This window comes from Lithobates pipiens, unplaced genomic scaffold (genome assembly GCF_037356315.1).
Source record: "Lithobates pipiens isolate NorthernLeopardFrog02 unplaced genomic scaffold, aLitPip1_a1.2 Scaffold_30, whole genome shotgun sequence".
In the NCBI taxonomy this organism is placed as follows: domain Eukaryota; kingdom Metazoa; phylum Chordata; class Amphibia; order Anura; family Ranidae; genus Lithobates; species Lithobates pipiens.
This window is the reverse complement of record NW_027507791.1, coordinates 145,991,613-146,014,293: the sequence shown is the minus strand read 5'-3', so window position 1 is coordinate 146,014,293 and position 22,681 is coordinate 145,991,613.

Here is a 22,681-nt window from a genome sequence, read left to right as displayed (position 1 = left end):
TGCAGATGGCAAGTGGGCTCAAATAGAGAAGAGCTATGTAGGTGGATATAGCGGTATGTACTGGGTACAGAGCACGCAGCCATCACGCACAAGCTTCTAACACTACTGACTGCAAGCTCTATTATAAAAGATGGATCACTAGCTATATAGGTGAGGTGAATATAGCGGTGTATACTGTGGTCAGGGCACACAGACAACAACCACTACACAACAGCAAGATCGAAAATCGGCCGATAACGATCGGTGTGTACTGTGTTGAAGGTACACAGAACACCCACTAACTGCTTCAGACGCCAACACACTACACAAGGCCGCCGCGCTGGCGGCCTTATATAGTGTGGGGCGTGCACTACACAGCCTGAGCTATGATTGGTCACAGGCATCCTGCCTGTGGCCAATCATGGCTCTCCTCGCTGCTGGCGCTGCGATTGGCCAAGCATGCGGGCTCACAGTGCATGCTTGGCCAATCATGAGCCAGCAATGCACTGCGCCATCACAGTGCATTGTGGGCCGTGAGCGCCACACTAATTTGGCGCGAACGGACCATAACGTTCGGACTTCGCCGAACGGGCGAACAGCCGATGTTCGAGTTGAACGTATGTTCGACTCGAACACGAAGCTCATCCCTAGCAACAACCACCACTCAGAAGTCTGACGACAGTACCCAGATCAGCCCAAGATCGAAGTTGGTCTCCGGTGTTGCTGCCTACTCCGAGATTTCTAATTATAGCGGTGGGTAAGGTGACGTCGATGATGACGTGTCTAGTGATGTCATGTGGGTGCCCACAAGATCTCGGTGCTGGTGTCAGTGCTCTCTATCTCGGTGCTGGTGTCAGTGCTCTCTATCTCGGTGCTGGTGTCAGTGCGCTCTATCTCTGTGCTGGTGTCAGTGCTCTCTATCACGGTGCTGGTGTCCGTGCTCTATATCACGGTGCTGGTGTCAGTGCTCTCTATCACGGTGCTGGTGTCAGTGCTCTCTATCACGGTGCTGGTGTCAGTGCTCTCTATCTCGGTGCTGGTGTCAGTGCTCTCTATCACGGTGCTGGTGTCAGTGCTCTCTATCTCTGGGCTGGTGTCAGTGCTCTCTATCTCTGTGCTGGTGTCAGTGCTCTCTATCACGGTGCTGGCGTCAGTGCTCAGTCTCTATCACGGTGCTGGTTTCAGATAGTTAGGGAGATAGCAGTGGAGAAGCCAATCAGCAGGCAGTGCCAGCACCATGGCTGAGGATCAGCACTGGACTGGCACCTCCGGACCACCGCAGTGGAGCTCTGCATAGGTGGGGGTAAGGGCCGGGCAGAGCGAGGGGCTCAAGCACAGGTTGGCACACTGGGACACTGGCACAGGACTGCGCTGCCCTGACTGTCAGGAACCATGAACCAGACTGAGACAAAAGTACAATTAAATCACACTTGTTTATTAATAAAAAATAAAAAGGTAAATAGAAAAAAGCGTAGTCAAGCATAGCCAGAGTCCTGTAGTCAGCCAGTCCAGATGTCAGGGATCCAAGGAGAGCAACTGCAAGCAGGATAGAAGTCAGGAGGGATGTCAGCAAGCCAGTCTTGAAACAAACAGCAGGAGATGGTTCCTAGTGATGTGACCAACGCGAAGGCAAAGGAAAGAGTGAGCTGAAAGGCTTTAAATAGGCAGGTCAGACAAGCATCATCAGGAACAGCTGGTAACTGTGGAAAGAGACGAGAGCTGGCAATTAGCAGACAGCTGAGCGGCCAGCCCAGAGGAGGAAGGGCTAAGCCAGGCCCTGACAGTACCCCCCCCATGACCCCTCTCCCTCGGAGGGCCACCGGGCTTGAGGGGAAACCATCTATGGAACTCGCAGAGGTGAACAGGGACATGTACATCAGAGGATGAAACCCAGGAGCGTTCCTCCGGACCGTACCCCCTCCAATGCACCAGGTACTGTATGCGCCCACGGAACCTACGGGAGTCAACAATGGATTGTACCTCATACTCCTCATGGTTCCCAACCTGAATAGGGTGAGGATGTGGCACCGAGGTGGTAAATCGGTTGCAGACCACCGGTTTCAATAAGGAGACATGAAACACATTTGAGATGCGCATACTAGGAGGAAGGTCCAACGCGTAAGCTACTGGGTTAATCCTGCGAAGGATATGGAAAGGCCCAATAAACCGAGGTGCAAACTTCAGTGAGGGAACATGAAGCTGGAGGTTGCGAGATGACAGCCAGACCCTTTTCCCAACCTGGTAGGAAGGCGAAGGCAGGCGTCTGTGGTCAGCATGGAGTCTGTACCTATCATTAGCATGACGCAAAGCCACCTGGACTTGTACCCAAGTGGAGCGAAGACCACGGAGATGCTCCTCTAATGCAGGAATACTCTGCGGAACAAACGAGTCAGGTAACATGGAAGGTTGGTAACCATAATTCGCCATAGATAGAGACAATCGGGAGGCAGAATTCAAGGCACTGTTGTGAGCAAACTCTGCCCAAGGTAATAGGTCAGACCAGTTATTATGATGGTCAGAAATATAGCAACATATGAATTGCTCCAGGGACTGATTGGCTCGTTCTGCGGCCCCATTAGACTGCGGGTGATACGCAGAAGAGAACGCAAAATGGATTCCCAACTGTGCACAAAAGGCTCACCAGAACCGGAAGACAAACTGACTACCCCTATCTGAGACAATCACCTTGGGTAGCCCATGTAAGCGAAAGATCTCCCAAGCAAAAATGGAAGCCAGTTCCTTCGAGGTGAGCAACTTCTTAAGTGGAATACAATGACACATCTTTGAGAACCGGTCAACCATCATAAGGATAACAGTGTTGCCTTGGGAGTTGGGCAAATCCACAATGAAATCCATAGACAAGTGAGTCCAGGGCCTCTCTCCATTGGGTATGGGTTGTAGGAGGCTCACTGGAAGGTGTTATGGAGTCTTACTCTGAGCACACACAGGACAGGCAGCTACGAAAGCCAGTAACATCAGCCCATAGACTAGGCCACCAGAATTGTTGGGAGATGGCCCAAATGAGTTGATTCTTCCCAGGTTGGCCAGTTGTCTTGGGAGAATGCTAAGACTGGAGCACTGCAGTACGGAGACTCTCTGGGACAAAGCAGTGGTCACAAAGTTTATTAGGAGGAGCATGGACCTGAGCAGCAAGAATTTTGTCACCCAAAGGAGAAGTAAGACTGGTGCGAACCGTAGCCAAGATACGATCAGGAGGAATCATAGGAACCGGAACCGACTCTGACTTGGAAGTGGAGGAAAATTGTCATGATAAGGCATTGGTCCTTACATTCTTAGTACCGGGTAAGAATGAGACAATGTAATTAAAGCTTGACAAGAAAAGAGCCCATTGCATCCTTTTAAGAAAGAGTAGCTTAGCCTCATACAAGAATGTAAGATTCTTATGGTCAGTAAGAATAAGAATGGGCACAGTGGTACCTTCAAGGAGACGTCTCCATTCTTTCAGGGCTAAAATGATCGCCAACAGCTCTCTGTCACCAATCTCATAATTGCATTCAGCAGGTGACAATGTCTTAGAAAAGTAACCACATGGATGCATAGCGCTCTGAGTTAGGACGTTGAGACAGAAGGGCGTCAACTCCAGTCTCAGAAGCATCAACTTCTAGGATAAAAGGCAACGTAGGATCAGGATGTGCCAACACAGGAGCAGAAACAAAGGCAGCCTTGAGAGTCTCAAAGGCCTTAATGGACTCCGGAGACCAACTCTCTGGGTTACCGTCCTTTCTGGTCATAACCAAACCAAAACCAGGGGCTTATCCTTCTGTATAACTGGGGACGAAACAACGCCACCTAAGGTCTGTCCATGACAGGACCTCAAGGTTCGGGCATTCCCTGGATGGGTAGGACAAGACTTCAAAAAGTGACCTGCCTGGCCACAATAAAGGCACAATCTCTCCCTCCTCCTAAAGGCTCTCTCATCCGCAGAGAGACACGTGAAGCCCATGTGCATGGGTTCATCTTCACTGACCAACTCAGTACCAGGAGGCATGGGAGGTGAGGGAGGCATGGGTGGGACTACAAAGCTCGGAGGCAAACGTACAAGAGGCTTCCGCAAGCGCTCCTTAAGAGAAAGTCTTTCTCTGAGTCTGGAGTCAATGAGGATGGAAAACGAGATCAAGCTCTCCAACTCAGTGGGTATATGGGGGGCGTGGCCGGACGTGATACTGAGCAGACGTGTGGAGACAGAGCTTCTCATCGCCGAGCACAATCCACAGCCATCCACCGACCCAGGCAGCTAATTTCATCCACCAAGCGAGACAGGAGGCATCTGAGCCGCCGCGGGAGGTGACCGCGGTAATATTTGCGATCTTGTACCGCGATCACGTGGCTCGGGCCTACAACGTGGCCTCCCGGCGCCATCTTGCAGCCTACCCACCGCGGGCGTCTCTCTAGGTGGTATAGCAGGGATCTGAGGGGCAGAACGCAGCCGAGTTAAGCCCCAACGCTCCCGCAGGACTCCGGAGGTTACCAGGAGCCTCCCTACATGCCAGGCCCTGCCGAGATTCCGCCGTACAGGCCGCAGAGGACAGCGGGCGGGCGCCATCTTGAGTAGGCCTGAGAGGCCAAATGCCCAGGTGAGTGCTGATTGGGACTGCTGGGGTGACATAGGCGCTCCCTGGGAGAACAGTAGGAAGGGGGCTGTCATAGAATACACCGCTGCTGCTACATTAAGTCATCTAGAAGGCAGCCCACTCTACCTGAGGCCTGGACGGCTGGCCGGAGCCTATTGGCAGTACGGAGCGGACCCTGAGCTGCTTTTGGCACCCCTGCTTCCCAGGAGCAGCACCCTTGGATTCGCCCCCCTTGCTAGAGGGCCCAGGTCCCCCGAGACGTCTGCAGATACCGCAAAAGCGCCACTAGGGACCACCAGGGAACTGTTTGTTTTGGGAGGCTAATACAGTCCGGGGGGGTGACCTCCTTTGAACTGTCACATGTACTGATCCCTCTGAGTCCCGCACGTCAGCTGTTTGTGACCACTGCAAACCACACATGCTGTTCCTAATTAAATGTGAGTGACCCTGAGTCCCGTCCAGTGTTCAGCCTCACCGCCACAATTATGCCAACAAAGAAACCTAGATCTCGTTCCACAACTAACAAGGGAGATGGAAAGAGCCCAGCGCTAACCCAATCTGGCTCCGGTTCAATACAGAATTTTCTTGCCGCAAGGAAATCAGTGTCGGGCGAGCGAGGCAGCCAAACCAGAACCCCTAAACGCAACTTCTCTCCCTCCTCTCTTGCTGCCTCCATTAGGGAAAGTTCCCCCACTTCATCCTATTGCTCTGACCTTATGGATGACCACGGCTCCCCAGGGGGCTCCGACATGTCAAACCTAGTAAGCGGTCTTAAGAAAGAGTTGGCGGGGATCTTCCATGGACTGGAAAAATCCATAAAGAAGGAGATTACCGGAGTTAGATATGGTGGATATGGCGCATATTCTGGATAGGGTGGAGGAGACGGAGCTCAGACAAGAATCGCAGGCTTCTGCCATAAAAGAGTTACAAGAGACGGTTACACAACTAGTGTTTGCCCAACGGGCCTCATCTTATAAGCTCGAAGATCTCGAGAACAGAAACCACAGAAATAACCTGCACGTGCGGGGTCTCCAGGAGGCCACTGGTAACAATGACCTCGAACCATCGATCCGTGGCATCCTTAACACAATCTTAGGAAAGCCGGTCACCGAGCCGTTGCGGTTCGACCGAGTACATCGGGCCCTTCGCCCCCGAAATTTTTCCTCAGATCAGCCGAGGGACGTTGTATGCCGCCTGCATTACTTTTCAGACAAAACGCTATAATGATCAAAATGTGGAGCATGCCTACCATAGACTTTGATAGGGCCACCATCAGCATTTTCCCAGATCTGTCTAAGGACATGCTGGACCATCGCAGAGCTCTTAAACCCCTTCTGGATCTCCTCCGCGCAGATGGGATTACGTACAGATGGGGATTCCCAGCATGTTTAATCGCCACTAAAAACGGCCGTTCTCACACCTTACGGTTCCCGGAAGATCTTCCTCCATTTCTGAAGGAACTCAGTTTGCCACAAGTAGATCTCCCGGGATGGCAGGTCCAGATCCCCCAGTTCTCCTCTGCTCCGGATCCTCAATGGCGGAGGACCCCGTAAAAAAAAAGGCGCACATCCATTCCAGGATCTACACAAAAGAGCGGCTGATTAATGCTTTCTGGTGATCACTTTTTTTCTTGTTTTGTCTCTTTTTCTCCTCGCTCCAAATCACTTTTTCATCACTACTGGACGTTAAGGGCCCATGCTTGAAGTGGACGCACCTAATTACTGAAAGTAGGATCACAACTCTTGACAGTGCATTTGCCTCATGCTACATTAGTGGACTCAAGGTGCCCCCCCATATCATGGGGCCTTTTTCCTTTTCCGGACCGATGGAGCGGTCCTGTAAATATTAATACCTGTTTGCCTGGGCATTGTTTGTTAGGTTCAATGGTTCTTAAGTGCTGCCGAATGTTTCAGTATGTTTCATTTTTGCATTTTTGTGTTCTCTTTTATCCTAATGCTTAGCTGAACGCTGGCGGGGCACATTGCTGGTTGGCTTGCCTGGAAATCTAAGCTTAAGGGTTACACTCTGTTGATGTTATGGCCTCACTAACAATTACTTCATATAATGTAAGGGGTCTAAATGTTGCCTCAAAAAGACACCAAATTACCTGTGAATTGAAAAAAGCCACATGCTCAATTGCCTTTCTTCAAGAGACGCACTTGACTCATGCAACACCGGTCAAATTGACTTCCCCCCAATTCCCGCAATGGTACTATAGCTTGTCTGATACTAACAAAGCGAAGGGAGTGGCCATAGGTTTCAACAGCAGTGTTCCCTTCCGTCTTGTTGATATGTTAGCGGGCGATCATGGTCAGTATCTTTTTTTAAAGGGATTTCTGGGCAACACACGCTGCACCCTGGCAAACGTTTATTGCCCCAACCAGCACCAACCTGCCTTCCTCTCCTAGACCCTCTCTAAATTAGCGCAATTTGCTGATGGCATAACTATCCTCATGGGTGACATCAATATGCCTTTAGACCCGTCTTAGACACCTCACAGGGCCGTTCAAATATCCAGTTTAAAAGACTGTCCTCACTCAAACGCAGGCTCCCCAATCAACAACTGATCGATGTCTGGCGGCTGCCCCACCCCAGAAACAGGGATTTTTCTCACTTTTCTAAAACACACCAGTCATACTCGCGCATTGATAATATCTTTTTAGATCATCACCATCTCCAGTTATTGCGGTCCGCCCATATAGGAACGGCCACTATATCTGACTATGCACCTGTGTCGATGTGTATGACCATGCCCTCCTTAGCACACCGCTCCAGTAACTGGAAACTCAATGACTCTCTCCTCTCTAACCAGGTAGAGGTATCCGAGTTGTCCTCACATATAAAACAGTATTTCAATGAAAATATTTCTTCAGAGTCCCCCCCCCCCCCCCCTATTGTGTGGGAAGCTCACAAGGCTACCATGAGGGGCCGACTCATTGAACTAGGGTCGAGGAAAAAAAAGGAGCATGGTCAGCAGATCGCGCAGGTCCTTGGTCAAATTGCAGATCTGGACAAACAACATAAACTTACTTTACATATAACCCACCTAAAAGCTCTCACTCTGAAGTGGAAAGAATTAAAAACCCTCCTGGATCTGGACACTAAAAGGAAATTCCAACGATTCGCTCAATGTATGAGTGGGGGAATAAACCCGTTAGACAGCTGGCAAGATCCCTCAAGGCGAAACAAACCAGGTCTTTTATCCCCAAAATAAAACTCCCCAATGGAAATTTAGTGCACGCTACTCCACACATAGCCGCGGCATTTAGGGACTACTACGCTGACTTGTATAATGTGCAGAGTGAAACGCCTTCACTAACCCCGGGGGGAAAAACGCAACCGCATACAGTCGGCATATGCCAACTCAATCTCACGCAAATCCTGTTTGCACCCGGAATCTCTCACAGCCCACATCACAATCATTCCTAAACCAGGTAAAGACCCTACAGTATGCAGTAGTTATAGGCCGATCTCCCTGCTAAATGTTGATTTTAAGCTTTACTCCAAGGTTCTGGCCAATCGGTTACTTCCCCTTATCCCCAGCTGGATCTCGAAGGATCAGGCTGGCTTCATACCGAGTAGGGAAGCCAGGGATATCTCCCTCCGGACCATATCCCTGATTCAATACGTACGATGGTGCTCCCAGCCCACCCTACTTGTTTCCACCGACGCCGAAAAAGCATTTGATAGGGTAGACTTGGTCCCAAAATGTTCTACCGCATAACCTCCCTATACTCCACTCCCACGGTACATATTCGCATAAACGGCTCTTTGAGTGACTCATTCTCACTGTATAACAGGACCAGGCAGGGCTGCCCCCTATCCCCTCTCCTATTTGCTCTCACCCTTGAACCCTTCCTGTCCACCATTAGACATAATATCAATATCCATAAATATGCAGATGACATCTTGTTTTTTGTCCAGCACCCTTGTATCTCCCTACCTAATTTAATGTCGGCCCTTTCTACCAATCAAAAGCTTTACAACTTCAAAATTAACCTTTCTAAGTCAGAAATTCTGAACATTAGCCTTCCCAGATGAGAAGCAGATTCTATACGGCCCCTCTTCCCTTTCAGATGGGTTCAATGAACCATGAAATACTTAGGAATCTATCTTACGCCTAATATTCATTCCTTTTTTCGGTATAACTACCTTCCCCTACTGAACAACATCAGAGAAGACCTGAGAAATTGGAAGAGCCTCTCACACTCCTGGCTGGGGAGGGTTAATGTTATCAAAATGAACATATTGCCTAGAGTTTTATTCCTATTCCAAATGATTCCCACGGGGGTACCCATAGGGTTTTTTACAGCATTGCAGACCATGATCTCCCGCTATATATGGAGGAACAGTCGCCCCAGAGTGGCTAGGGACATCTTACACCGTTCCAAGGACGCTGGGGGTCTGGCCCTACCAAATTTTAGGGCATATTATCACGCTGCCATACTCTCCAGGATAGCAGATTGGAAGTACGCTGCTAACACTAAGCTGTGGGTTGACGTGGAATACTTTCTATGTGGTGCAGACCTTATGGTTGTACCATGGATCCCCCGCACACACAGCAGCGAAACCTCCTCGCTTACATCCTCTACCTTGGATGTATAGGACAACCTACACAAGAAGTTCTCCTGGTCTTACGACTCCCCTTTAATGCCACTTCTTAACCATCGGTACTTTTTGCCAGGACTACTAGACCCAGGATTTCGGGCTTGGTCCCCAGACCGACCCCTGCTACTGCACCAGGTCCTCCGGACCACTACCATTAAGCCTTAATCGGATATCCTCGGCGCCAAACCAATTACGTTCTTGGACAGGTGGAGGTACGCTTAGTTACAGTGCTTCCTGCGAGCCCTTCCTCGACCACCAAGAGGTCCTGAGAATCTAAATGATATCGAAGATGTGTTTTACCCAAAGGATCCTCCTTCGCACTGCATATCGTTGTTCTACAAGGCCCTTATCAAACTCCTTCACAATTCACACCCACCTTATCTGGTTAAATGGGAAGAAGACTTAAACGCACGCCTTATGGACCTACAAAAAGGAAAGGTACTGCAATTAACCCACGTCTCATCCCTTGCCTCAAAAATGGCTGAAGTTAATTACAAGTTGCTTACCAGGTGGCATTATATTACAGCAAAATTACACCGGATGTTCCCCGAAAACTCCCCGCTATGCTGGAGGAACTGTGGGTCCACGGCCACCCATGCACACATCTGGTGGTCATGCCCACTCATCAGACCGTTTTGGTCCAGCATTATCCAAATCATACAGCGGATCTTGGGCATCAACCTTCACAATGATCCCTGGGCCATTCTCTTCCATGCTACTACAGATCCTGTTGGCTTGTACAAACGCTCCATAATTCCCCACTTGTTCAATACAGCCAAGGCACTAATACCTGCCCTTTGGGGTCAACCCAAGATTCCGTCACTGAAAAGCTGGATGCATAAAATTGCAGCCGTTCACCTCATGGAGGACATCACTCACACCAATAAGAAAACTTCACAAAGAATTCTTTTGACGTGGTCTAGCTGGAGGGAATTCACCACCACTTTATTCTATAAGGATCTTATAACACAATCCCATTGAGCGGTGCACACCCTCACAAATCTTCCGGGACAGCTACATCTACCAGAGGAGTCATTCTCTTCTTCTCTTCCTGTGGACTGGTCTTGCCTTACCCCTGGCTTAATAGCTGAATAGTGAAGGATCCGTTACACTGATTCTCTACGTGTTACCACGCAAGCCACCTCCCCCCTCCCTCCCCTCTTGATCCTACTCCCCTTCTTTTTTCACCCTTTACACTCTCTCATCTTTCCTTGCTCTACTAACAGTATTTATCTGCTTCTAATGACAGACAACTTGAAGTCCAGTCCTTGAACTAGTGCTGTGTAATACACCCATACCCTCCAAAATGTTTGTTTCACTGGCATTTACGCTTTTCCTTCTCTGTATTAAGTGCCAATATGTTCTGATTTTGAATGATTAGACAGTACTTGGTAATCCTGTTACCTAGCTTTGGGGCTTGGGTGCTGTATGTTGACTTTACTATAAATGTTTGCTGTTTGTCTTTAATAAACATTTATTAAACAAAAAACTCAGTGGGTATATCTTGGGCTTCTATCTCATCCTTGATGGAATCAGAGAGACCATTAAAAAAAGCAGCCACGAGGGCCTCATTGTTCCAAGCAACCTCTTCTGCCAGAGTATGGAATTCAATGGCGTAGTTGGCAACAGTTCTCATACACTGTTTGATGGACACGAGGCACTTGGCAGCAGAAGCGGAGCATGCGGGAACGTCAAAAACCCTTTTAAAGGAGGCCACAAACTGAGGGTAACTCAAGACAACAGGTTTTTGCATCTCCCATAGAGGGTTAGCCCAGGCCAAGGCTCTCTCAGAAAGCAAAGATATCACGAAACCTACTTTGCTTCTGTCCGTGGGAAATGCCTAGGGCAGCATTTTGAAGTATATCTCAACCTGATTGAGAAACCCTCTGCATTGAACTGGATCGCCCCAAATCGCTGGGGAAGTGGAGCAGAACCAGACATAACTCTTATAGAGGTAATACTAGAGGCGGGTGCCTGCACAGAGACTGGCGCAGCAGCAAGGATGGCCTGTGACTCAGGTTGTACCGGAGAAGCCACCGTGGGGGATTCCAGGTCAGCCGTGCGATTCAGGAGCGTAACACCAAGGCAAACTGATCCATGTGGTGATCTTGCTCATCCAATCTGGAAAAAATATTACCAACAAGTGGATTGACTGTATCTTCAGAATTCATGGCCTTCGCATACTGACAGGAACCATGAAACAGAAAGAGACAGAAGTACAATCAAATCACTCTTGTTTATTAATAAAAATAAAAGGTAAATAGAAAAAAGCATAGTAAAGAATAGCCAGAGTCTAGTAGCCAGATCGGGTAGTCAGCCAGTCCAAAGTTCAGAAACCAGATCGGGTAATCAGCCAGTCCAGACATCAGGGATCCAAGGAGAGCAACTTCAAGCAGGATAGAAGTCAGGAGGGATATCAGCAAGCCAGTCTTGAAACAAACAGCGGGAGATGGTTCCTAGTGATGTGACCAACGTGAAGGCAAAGGAAAGAGTGAGCTGGAAGGCTTTAAATAGGCAGGTTAGACGAGCATCATAGGGAACAGCTGGTAACTGTGGAAAGAGAAGAGAGCTGGCAATTAGCTGACAGCTGAGCGGCCAGCCCAGAGGAGGAAGGGCTAAGCTAGCCCTGACAATGGATCAGTTTGCCTTGGCGTTACAAACGCTCCTGAATTGCACGGCTCACCTGGAATCCCCCATGGTGGCTGCTCCAGTACAAACTGAGTTGCAGGCTGTCCCTGCTGCTGCGCCAGTCTCTGTGCAGGCACCCGCCTCGAGTATTACCTCTTTAAGAGGCATGTCTGGTTCTGCTCCGCTTCCCCAGAGATTTGGGGGGCGATCCAGTTTCAATGCAGATATACTTTGAAATGCTGCCCAGACGTTTCCCACAGACAGAAGCAAAGTAGGTTTTGTGATATCTTTGCTTTCTGAGAGAGCCTTGGCCTGGGCTAACCCTCTATGGGAGATGCAAAAACCTGTTGTCTTGAGTTACCCTCAGTTTGTGGCCTCCTTTAAAAGGGTTTTTGACATTCCCGCATGCTCTGCTTCTGCTGCCAAGTGCCTCATTTCCATCAAACAGAGTATGAGAACTGTTGCCGACTACGCCATTGAATTCTGTACTCTGGCAGCAGAGGTTGCTTGGAACAATGAGGCCCTCAGGGCTGCTTTTTCTCATGGTCTCTCAGATTCCATCAAGGATGAGATATCAGCCCGAGATATACCCACTGAGTTGGAGAGCTTGATCTCGTTTGCCATCCTCATTGACTCCAGACTCAGAGAAAGACTTTCTCTTAAGGAGCGCTTGTGGAAGCCTCCTGTACGTTTGCCTCCGAGCTTTGTAGTCCCACTCATGCCTCCCTCACCTCCCATGCCTCCTGGTACCGAGTTGGTCAGTGAAGATGAACCCATGCACCTGGGCTTCACGCGTCTCTCTGCGGATGAGATAGCCTTTAGGAGGAGGGAGAGATTGTGCCTTTATTGTGGCCAGGCAGGGCACTTTTTGAAGTGTTGTCCTACCCGTCCAGGGAACGCCCGAACCTTGAGGTCCTGTCATAGACACACCTTAGGTGGCGTTGTTTCGTCTTCAGTTATCCAGAAGGATAAGCCCCTGGTTTTGGTCATCCTTTCTTGGGCTGAGTCGTCCATCGAGATACTGGTGCTAATCGACACTGGGGCTGCAGGCCTGTTCATTGATGCTGCATTTGTTTCACAGCACTCGATTCCGCTGCAGCTGCGTAACACTCCACTTGCCATTGAGGCTCTTGATGGGAGACCTTTACAGCCTGCCCATGTGACTCATGAGACGGTTCCCGTTGACCATGGCCATAGGGGCTCTTCACCATGAGATAATCCAATTCCAAGTTATTTCCTCATCCAGATTTCCGCTGGTTATTGGTTATCCATGGTTACAGAGGCACAACCCCTCTTTTGATTGGCTCCATGCTGAGGTTCTCTCCTGGTCACCACAATGCAGTGAGACATGCTTCCTGAAGGTACCCAAGGTCCTGTGCCCCGCTTTACTCCCCTCCCTGCCGGAGGAGTACCATGATTTTGGCGATGTCTTTGATAAAGGTCAAGCCCGTAGTTTGCCTCCATACCGGCCTTATGATTACGCAATTGACCTTCAACCTGGTGCCATACCTCCTCGTGGCTGGGTTTACCCTTTGTCGGTCTTGGAGGATAAGGCCATGGAGGAGTATGTTGCTGACGCACTTTCTCGAGGTTTCCTCCTCAAGTACTCATCTCCTGCTGGTGCTGGTTTCTTCTTTGTGTAAAAGAAGAGCGGCGAACTGAGACCTTGTATAGATTATAGGGGTCTCAATCGTGTCACGATTAAGAATGCCTAGCCGATTCCATTGATTACGGAATTATTTGACCGCCTCAAGGGAGCAACGGTTTTCACAAAGCTTGACCTGAGAAGGGCATACAATCTCGTGCGCATTAAGGAGGGCGACGAGTGGAAAACTGCATTTAATACCAGAACAGGCCATTATGAATACCTGGTAATGCCTTTTGGCCTTTGTAATGCCCCGGCAGTTTTCCAGGAATTTATTAACGATGTCCTCCGAGATTTGTTGCAATTGTGTGTGGTGGTTTATCTCGATGATATCCTCATATTTTCCAAGTCCCTGGAGAGTAACCACACAGATGTCTGTCGTGTACTTCAGAAACGAAGGGAGAACAATCTGTATTGTAAACTGGAGAAGTGTGAGTTCCATCGTGAACAGGTTACATTCCTGGGCTATGTCATTTACACTGCTGGTTTTTCGATGGACCCAGAGAAACTGTCGGCAGTCCTACAGTGGCCTCGACCCCTGGGTTTACGTCCTCTGTAGCATTTCCTGGGCTTTGCCAACTACTATCGGAAGTTTATTCGTAACTTCTCATCTCTGGTCAAGCCTCTGACTGATATGATCAGAAAGGACAGTAACCCACAGAGTTGGTCTCCGGAGTCCATTAAGGCCTTTGAGACTCTCAAGGCTGCCTTTGTTTCTGCTCCTGTGTGAGCACATCCTGATCCTACGCTGCCTTTTATCCTAGAAATTGATGCTTCTGAGACTGGAGTTGGCGCCCTTCTGTCTCAACGTCCTAACTCTGAGAGCGCTATGTATCCGTGTGGTTACTTTTCCAAGAAATTGTCACGTGCTGAATGCAATTATGAGATTGGTGACAGAGAGCTGTTGGCGATCATTTTAGCCCTGAAAGAATGGAGACATCTCCTTGAAGGTACCACTGTGCCCGTTCTTATTCTTACTGACCATAAGAATCTTACATTCTTGTCTGAGGCTAAGCGACTCTCTCCCAGAAGGGCGTGATGGGCTCTTTTCTTCTCAAGCTTTAATTACATTGTCTCATTCTTACCCGATACTAAGAATGTAAGGGCTGATGCCTTGTCACGACAATTTTCCTCCACTTCCAAGTCGGAGTCGTTTCCGGTTCCTATGATTTCTCCTGATCGTATCTTGGCTACGGTTCACACCAGTCTTACTTCTCCTTTGGGTGACAAAATTCTTGCTGCTCAGGTCCATGCTCCTCCCGATAAACCTTGTGACCGCTGCTTTGTTCCAGAGAGTCTCCGTACTGCAGTGCTCCAGGCTTACCATTCTCCCAAAGAAGCTGGCCATCCTGGGAGGAATCAATTCAATTGGGCCATCTCCCAACAATTTGGGTGGCCTAGTCTACGGTCTGATGTTACTGCCTTCGTAGCTGCCTGTCCCGTGTGTGCTCAGAGTAAGACTCCACGACACCTTCCAGTGGGCCTCCTACAACCCATACCCAATGGAGAGAGGCCCTGTCTATGGATTTCATTGTGGAATTGCCCAACTCCCAAGGCAACACTGTTATCCTTATGGTGGTTGACCGGTTCTCAAAGATGTATCATTGTATTCCATTTAAGAAGTTGCCCACCTCTAAGGAACTGGCTTCCATTTTTGCTCAGGAGATCTTTTGCTTACATGGGCTACCCAAGGTGATTGTCTCGGACAGGGGCAGTCAGTTTGTCTCCCGATTCTGGCAAGCCTTTTGTGCACAGTTGGGAATCCAGCTTGCGTTCTCTTCTGCGTATCACCCGCAGTCTAATGGGGCTGCAGAACGAGCCAATCAGTCCTTGGAGCAATTCCTACGTTGCTATATTTCTGACCATCATAACATTGAACAATCGAACAATCGTCTCCATTTATGGTGAATTATGGTTTCCAACCTTCCATGTTGCCTGACTCATTTGTTCCGCAGAGTATTCCTGCGTTAGAGGAGCATCTCCGTGGTCTTCGTCCACTTGGGTTCAAGTCCAGGAGGCTTTGCATCATGCTAATGATAGGTACAGACTCCTTGCAGACCACAGATGCCTGCCTGCGCCTTCCATTCTAGGTTGGGGACAGGGTCTGGCTGTCATCTCGCAACCTCTGGCTTCGTGTTCCCTCACTGAAGTTTGCACCTTGGTTTATTGGGCCTTTTCGTATCCTTTGAAGGATTAACCCAGTAGCTTACGCTTTGGACCTTCCTCCTAGTATGCGCATCTCAAATGTGTTTCATGTCTCCCTATTGAAACCGTTGGTCTGTAACCGATTTACCACCTCGGTGCCGCGTCCTCACCCTATTCAGGTTGAGAACCATGATTAGTATGAGGTACAATCCATTGTTGACTCCCGTAGGTTCTGTGGGCGCATACAGTACCTGGTGCATTGGAAGGGGTACGGTCCGGAGGAACGCTCCTGGGTTTCATCCTCTGATGTACATGCCCCTGTTCTCCTCCGTGAGTTCCATAGATGGTTTCCCCTCAAGCCCAGTGACCCTCCGAGCGAGAGGGGTCATTGAGGGGGGGTACTGTCAGGGCTGGCTTAGCCCTTCCTCCTCTGGGCTGGCTGCTCAGCTGTCGGCTAATTGCCAGCTCTCTTCTCTTTCCACAGTTACCAGCTGTTCCCGATGATGCTTGTCTGACCTGTCTATTTAAAGCCTTCCAGCTCACTCTTTCCTTTGCCTTTGAGTTGGTCACATCACTAGGAACCATCTCCTGCTGTTGGTTTCAAGACTGGCTTGCTGACATCCCTCCTGGCTTCTATCCTGCTTTCAGTTGCTCTCCTTGGATCCCTGACTGGACTGGCTGATTACCCGATCTAGTTTATGAACTTTGGACTACCCAATCTGGCTTCTGGACTCTGGCTATGCTTGACTACACTTTTTCCTATTTACCTTTTTATTTTTTATTAATAAACAAGTGTGATTTGATTGTACTTCTGTCTCTGTCTGTTTCATGGTTCCTGACAAGTTCTTTCAGTTCTACAGTGTTGCAAGTGCTATGCTGCAGCTGCGATCTGGTAACCCAGATGTAGGGATGAGCTTCGTGTTCGAGTCGAACGTACGTTCAACTCGAACATTGGCTGTTCGTCCGTTCGGCGAAATCCGAACCTTTTGATCCGTTCGCGTCAAATTCGCGTGGCGCTCACGGCCCACAATGCACTGCGATGGCGCAGTGCATTGCTGGCTCATGATTGGCCAAGCATGCACTGTGACCCCGCATTCTTGGCCAATCGCAGCGCCAGCAGCGAGGAGAGCCATGATTGGCCACAGGCAGGATGCCTGTGACCAATCATAGCTCAGGCTGTGTAGTGCACGCCCCACACTATATAAGGCCGCCAGCGCGGCGGCCTTGTGTAGTGTGTTGGCGTCTGAAGCAGTGGGTGTTCTGTGTACCTTCAACACAGTACACACCGATCGTTTTCGGCCGATTTTCTATCTTGCTGTTGTGTAGTGGTTATTGCCTGCTTGCCCTGACCGCAGTATACACCGCTATATTCACCTCACCTATATATCTAGTGATCTATCTTTTTTAATAGAGCTTGCAGTCAGTAGTGTTAGGAGATAGTGCGTGCTGTCTGCGTGCTCTGTACCCAGTACATACCGCTATATCCACCTACATAGCTGTTCTCTATTTGAGCCCACTTGCCATCTGCAGGAGTTATTGGAAGTTGTGTGTGCCTCCAGCACAGCACAGTATGCATCTGTATATACCCCTTTATCTCTGGTGTTCTCTGGTTATTGTCTGCGTGCCCTGACCGCAGTATACACCGCTATATTCACCTCACCTATATAGCTAGTGATCTATCTTTAATAATAGAGCTTGCAGTCAGTAGTGTTAGGAGATAGTGCGTGCTGTCTGCGTGCTCTGTACCCAGTACATACCGCTATATCCACCTACATAGCTGTTCTCTATTTGAGCCCACTTGCCATCTGCAGGAGTTATTGGAAGTTGTGTGTGCCTCCAGCACAGCACAGTATGCATCTGTATATACCCCTTTATCTCTGGTGTTCTCTGGTTATTGTCTGCGTGCCCTGACCGCAGTATACACCGCTATATTCACCTCACCTATATAGCTAGTGATCTATCTTTAATAATAGAGCTTGCAGTCAGTAGTGTTAGGAGATAGTGCGTGCTGTCTGCGTGCTCTGTACCCAGTAGTGTTAGGAGATAGTGCGTGCTGTCTGGTGTTCTATAATAAAGGCATCTGCAGGAGTTAGTGGGTGTTGTGTGCCTCCAGCACAATATACACTACCCAACTGCTGTTTTACCCAACTCCCTTCAGGCCATTACCATGTCTGGAAGGCCAGCAAGGAGAGGCAGACAGGCGCGAGCCGATAAAAGAGGGCAAGCAGGCTTTGTGTCTAGAGACAACAGTGCTGGTCGTGGACGCGGTGCATTGTCATCAGCACGTGGCCATGGGACATGCTTGTCCTTCTTTTCGGCAGCTGGACATGTTGAACCGCAACATGCCAACGACTTGGTAGAGTGGATGACCAAGCCCTCTTCATCCTCCTCATCCTCTCTCACCCAGTCTCAGGGTAGTAGCAAAGCAGCTGCCAACGCATCGTCTTCCCTCCTCTCAATGTCATCATCAGTGACTCCTTCCCTAGACCCACCACGTCCTCCTGAGGAGTCTCCTGAACTCTTTGAGCACAGTGTTGGGTACATGCTCCAGGAGGATGCCCAGTGTTTTGTGGGCTCTGATGATGACACTCAGCTAGAGGAAGGCAGTAGCGTGAGCGCAGAGAGAGGGGATGCTCAAGAAGGAGAGCAATCTGGCAGTCATGTTCCACAAGCTGCAGCATACTGCCAGGTTTGCTACAGCGATGAAGAGGGAGGGGATGATGAGGGCACTGACTCCACGTGGGTGCCTGGAAGGAGTAAGGAGGAGGAGGAGGAGGAGGAGGAGGAGGCACATGTTCAATGAGGCAGGATGCCCTCCAGGGGCCAGCTTAGGGGCAGCACACTGACTGAATCACACCGCAGAGCTCCGCCTGTGCAGAGCGCTGCCTCTGCGTGTTATTCTAAAAGTTCTTTGGTGTGGGCCTTTTTTGAGACGAGTGCATCAGATCGCACCGCTGCTATTTGCAACATATGTCTCAAGCGTATCTCACGTGGCCAAAACATCAGCCGCTTGGGCACCACATGCTTGACCAGACATATGTTGACCTGCCATGCAGCTCGTTGGCAAGCGTACCTCAAAGACCCACACCAAAGAACAAAGCGGACCTCTCCTTGCTCCTCATCAGCTGGCATCTCCAACCCCACTAGACCTTCAGTCCTCTCTGAAACCTGCTCTGAGAGGAATGAAGGTGTAGAATTAGGTGTGTCACAGCCAAGTGCTTCCGGGAACTCTGCTAGCAGTACACCCACGTCCGATTATAGCAGGCAAATGTCCCTGCCCCAGCTGCTGGACCGGTGGAAGAAGTTCACTCCCAGCCATCCACATGCCCAGCGGTTGAATGCTAGCTTGGCTAAATTGCTAGCACTTCAACTGCTGCCTTTTCAGTTGGTAGACTCGGCCCCCTTCCGTGAGTTTGTACAATGTGCGGTTCCTCAGTGGCAGGTCCCCAAACGCCACTTTTTCTCACGGAAGGCGATTCCGGCTCTCTACCGGCATGTGGAAGGCAATGTCCTTGCCTCGCTGGACAGGGCGGTCAGCGGTAAGGTGCATATTACCGCTGACTCATGGTCCAGCAGGCATGGACAGGGACGTTACCTGTCTTTCACGGCCCATTGGGTCACTCTTCTGGCAGCTGGGAAGGATGCAGGACAAGGTGCAGTAGTGTTGGAGGTTGTTCCGCCACCACGCCTCCAAAATGCTACTATTGGTTGTGACACACCTCTCTCCTCCACCCCCTCCTCTTCTTCTTCCTCCATGGCCTCTTCCAGTGCTCTGTCCTCAGAACCAGCGGTGCTCCGTAGGCGTTCCAGGGGCTACGCAAGTACGTAGGCAAAACGATGCCATGCCGTGCTTGCGCTGGTTTGTTTGGGGGACAGGAGCCACACTGGGGCGGATGTTTTGTCAGCTCTGCAGGGGCAGGCCGAGAGGTGGTTGATGCCACGCCAGCTTAAGCCAGGAATGGTGGTTTGCGACAATGGCACCAACCTCCTCTCCGCCCTCCGACAGGGACAACTGACCCATGTGCCCTGTGTAGCTCACGTCCTTAACCTGGTGGTGCAGCGGTTCTTGGGCAGGTACCCCAGCTTACAGGATGTCCTGAAGCAGGCCAGGAAAGTCTGTGTGCATTTACGCCGATCATTTAATGCCTGTGTTCGGCTGGCTGAGCTCCAAAAGGAGTTGAACCTGCCCAAGAACCACCTTATATGTGACATGCCCACCAGATGGAACTCAACATTGGCCATGCTGCAGCGGCTGCACACGCAGCAGAGGGCCATCAATGAGTGCCTGTGCGACTACGGCACCAGGACAGGGTCAGGGGAGCTCGGTTTTTTCTCACCACGCCAGTGGGGCATGATCAGGGATGCATGCACTGTCCTGTCACCGTTTGAGGAGGCCACAAGGATGGTGAGCAGTGACAGTGCATGCATCAGTGACACTGTACCTCTTGTCCACCTCTTGGAGCATACGCTGCGTGGAATAATGGACAGGGCACTTGAGGCAGAACAGAGGCAGGAAGAGGAGAACTTCCTTGCCTCTCAAGGCCCCCTTTATCCAGACAGTGTTCCTGCTGTGCCACCCATCACACAGGAAGAGGATGAGGAGGAGGAAGAGGAGGAGGAGGATGATTGTGTCAGCATGGAGGTGGAGGCTGGCACTCAGCATCAGCAGCAGCAGCAGTCTTGTAGGGATGATTTACAGTCCCAAGAAACACGTGGACTTGTACGTGGCTGGGAGGAGGTAGCTGCGGATCATGTTGTCCTTAGTGACCCAGAGGACTCCGGACCGAATGCCTCAGCTAACCTACGCTGCATGGCCTCCCTGATCCTGCAAAGCCTGCGGAAGGATCCTCGTATTCTTCGGATCAAGGAGAGGGACCATTACTGGCTGGCCACTCTCCTTGATCCACGGTACAAGGTTAAGGTTGCCGACCTTATCTTGCCATCGCAGAGGGAGCAGAGGATGAGACATCTCTGGGAGGCCTTGCAGAAAGGTCTGTGCAACGCGTTCCCAGAGACTGGGAGGTTACAAACTCCTGGTCCTGGACAACGTGTTGCTGAGGCATCGGTCAGAAGGAGCGGTAGAGAAGGTGGCCGTCTGACTGATGCTTTCAGACAATTTTTTAGTCCGCAGCCCCAAGGTATGATCGGTTCCAGCACCCATCGCCAGCGTCTGATTTACATGGTGCAGGAATACCTAGGGGCAAGGTCAGACTTGGACACCTTTCCCACCGAAAATCCTCTGGCTTACTGGGTCTTGAGGATGGATCACTGGCCAGAGCTTGCACAGTATGCAATTGAGCTACTGGCCTGTCCTGCATCCAGCGTTCTTTCGGAACGCACCTTCAGTGCTGCTGGTGGCTTTGTTACCGATCAGAGGGTGCGCCTGTCCACCGAATCAGTTGATCGGCTGACCTTCATCAAGATGAATCAGTCTTGGATCACCCACAGCTACCAAGCACCTGAAGCTGTTGTAACAGAATAATTTTTTTTGAAATACCACATCCCTTCAAGACTGCCTATGCTGATGCTGAGTGACTGTCCTGTTATGTTGATTGTCTATCCTCTTCCTCCTCCGCTGATATGTTGGAAGAACATTTCTGGTTCTGGTTGATGCCAGCAGCCCAATTTTTCTGTCCCTGTTTAACAGGTTCATTTAAGTACAATTTTTGATGCAATGCTTTGCAGCAGGGCTAATTCCTGCAATCAAACAAGAGTATATGGGAGAGGTTGCAGTGTGGTGGCACCAGCACCAGTGCCTAAGGCCCAATTTTTCTGCCCCTGTTTAACAGGGGCGTTTAATTACAATTTTTGATGCAATGCTTTGCAGCAGGGCTAATTCCTGCATTAAAACTAGAGTATATGGCAGAGGTTGCAGTGTGGTGGCACCACTGCCTAAGGCCCAATTTTTCTGCCCCTGTTTAACAGGGGCGTTTAAGTACAATTTTTAATGCAATGCTTTGCAGCAGGGCTAATTCCTGCAATAAAACTAGAGTATATGGCAGAGGTTGCAGTGTGGTGGCACCAGCACCAGTGCCTAAGGCCCAATTTTTCTGCCCCTGTTTAACAGGGGCGTTTAAGTACAATTTTTGATGCAATGCTTTGCAGCAGGGCTAATTCCTGCAATAAAACTAGAGTATATGGCAGAGGTTGCAGTGTGGTGGCACCAGCACCAGTGCCTAAGGCCCAATTTTTCTGCCCCTGTTTAACAGGGGCGTTTAAGTACAATTTTTGATGCAATGCTTTGCAGCAGGGCTAATTCCTGCAATAAAACTAGAGTATATGGAAGAGGTTGCAGTGTGGTGGCACCAGCAGCAGTGCCTAAGGCCAAATTTTTCTGCCCCTGTTTAACAGGGACATGTAATTACAATTCTTGATATAATATTTCACAAGAGGGCCCCTTCCTGTGCCCACCCAGAGTAACGGTGAGGACTTATAGTGTTGTGGCACCAGCACCACAACCACCAAAGGTCAATTTTTCTACCACTGTTCAACAATGGCATGTAATTACAATTTTTGATATAATCGTTCACAGCAGGGCGCTCCAGCGCCCACCAAGAGTCACTTTGAGGGCTTACAATGTTGTGGCAAAACCAACACCTTGTTCCGCCATTTCTGCAGAGCATATAGGGCAGGCCCCTACTTTCAAACATCCAATTTACAAACATCTCCTACTTGCAAACGGAAGGAGACAACAGCAAGTGAGATGAAAAAAGATGGACGACAAAACAAATTATACAGGGGTGATAACCCTTCCCTATGTTTTCCAAAAAGCTTTAAAATAGTTTTTTTGACTGGAGCTACACTTTAAAAAAGTACCAGTTGAAAATTACAAACAGATTCAACTTAACACAACAAACCTACACAGTCCCTGTCTTGTTTGCACCGCCTGTATACTGCTGTTCTGAGTATATAGGGCCTGGGGGCCACACGCATTTCCTTTTTTTAATATGGGTACGGGGTTCCCCTTAATATGCGTACAAGACCTAAAGGGGCTGGTAATGGGTAGGGAGGGCTACCGATGCCATTTTTCTCAATGATTTTCAACCATATTGCAGGAACCAGATATAACATTAAAACCGCAAGC